The sequence below is a fragment of the Leucopleurus acutus genome (genome assembly GCF_964270905.1).
Source record: "Leucopleurus acutus genome assembly, chromosome: 6".
NCBI classification, from domain to species: domain Eukaryota; kingdom Metazoa; phylum Chordata; class Mammalia; order Artiodactyla; family Delphinidae; genus Leucopleurus; species Leucopleurus acutus.
The window spans coordinates 68,971,646-68,973,487 of NC_139149.1; positions in this window are offsets into that span (position 1 = coordinate 68,971,646).

A 1,842-nucleotide genomic window follows, 5' to 3' on the forward strand; every position below is an offset into this window, starting at 1 on the left:
GTTCTTTGCTCACTACTTTTATAAAACAAGATTGGAGTGCACTTATTATTTGCTAGAATTATTTTTTAAGAAAAACTCAATTATGACCTCATGTTATGCTTTATCCTGGCCTCTTGGACAATAAATGAAAAAAACAATAGAAAACATATGTCAGAGCACTCATTCAAAAGAAAATATTTCAGTGGTTTTACCACAGAACACTTGAAATCTCTTTTTTTTTTTTTTTTTTTTTGCTATCCCGTATCTATACTACAAATGATATCTGGCCAATGTGGCACCTTCATGACTACCAAAGTTAGATTTTCAATGCTTACCTTTTCTTGGATCCTTAGATTCATATATTTAGTTGCCTGCATGATATCTCTGCCTGGTTATTTAGGAAGATAAACTGAGCAGGACAAAACCGAACTCTCTTGATTCCCCTCCTGGCTCAATCCATCCACTAGTTCTGCTCTTCTCCCAGGCTTCCCTATGTCAGTAAATGGTACCACCATCTACTTTGCATAAGCTGAAAATCTAGGAGTTATCCTAGATTCTTCTGACCCCTTCCGTCACATCCACTCTTCAACAAGACCTGCCTAATTTTACCGCCAGAGTATATCCTTAGTCAATCTCATTCTCTCTGTGTTACTACCCACCCTAATCCAAACTACCACCATCTCCTGCCTAGGCTACTGCAATATGCTTCTAACTGGTCTCCCCTCTTCCACCCTGGACCCCTTACTATCCATTCCTCACAATAGCCAGAGTGATATTTTTTAAGAACATAAATCCTATCACATCCGTTTTCTGTTGAAAGTTCTCCATTAGCTTGGCATTGCTACTAGAATAAAGCTCCTTACTCTGGCTTACATATTCTGGAGACTGCCTACCTCACCAACTATAACTCATACCATTTTACTCCTTGCCCACTACTTTTTAATTAAATGGGCTTTTATATTTCTGTCTTATATGCTAATCCTGGTCTTTCCTTAGGCTCTTTGCACTAGCTAAACAGTGCCCTACTTGCAGTGACAATTTATCTGATCTCTAAGCAGCATTGGCTCTTATCATTCAGAATTTAGCTTAAATATCACCTGCTCCAAAAAGCTCTCCCTAAACAGTGTGAAATTGCCACCTAATCACTAATTGTATTAGTGAGCAATTACTGCAACAATGCTGTGTAGCAGTCCACCCCAAATTTCAATGACTTACAACAACAATCACTTATTTTTCTTGCTCACATGTCAGTGGGTTAGCTGGGACAGCTCTATTTCAGGCTAAAGGTAAGCTGGGCTTGGCTGCAGGCTTCTGGTCAGATTCAGCGGTGCTCCACACGTCACATTGTCCTGCCCAGTGGTTGCCTGGGGTGACCACAGGAGTGACCACAGGAGTTCAAGAGGCAAACCAAACTGTAAAAACACACTTAAGGTTTTGTGTCCTCTCACATCTGCTAGCATTCCACTGGCCAAAGCAAGTCATATGACAAAGCACAACATCAATGGAGCAAGATTTACACTTACCCAGATTCATAGGGTCAGTAAGAATGACAAAAATGTTCTCAGAAACACTCAGAACATTCTACCTCATGTCTCATTGGCTCAGATGGTGTCATATACTCATACCTAAGCTAGTCACTGGCAAGTCAACATAGTTACCATTAGACCAATCGATACTCATTCAGGAGGTGATGAAGCTTCTCCTGCAGCATGTGGTCACCTGGAGAAGGACAAAAAAAAAATCAGGATTCTATTAGAAAGGAGAAGGGGGTAAAAGGCTGTTGGTAAACCAGTTGTAAATTAACATCAGCAAACGTAAATTAACACCAGAACCTTAATAAATAGTAGTTAATATAATTACGCT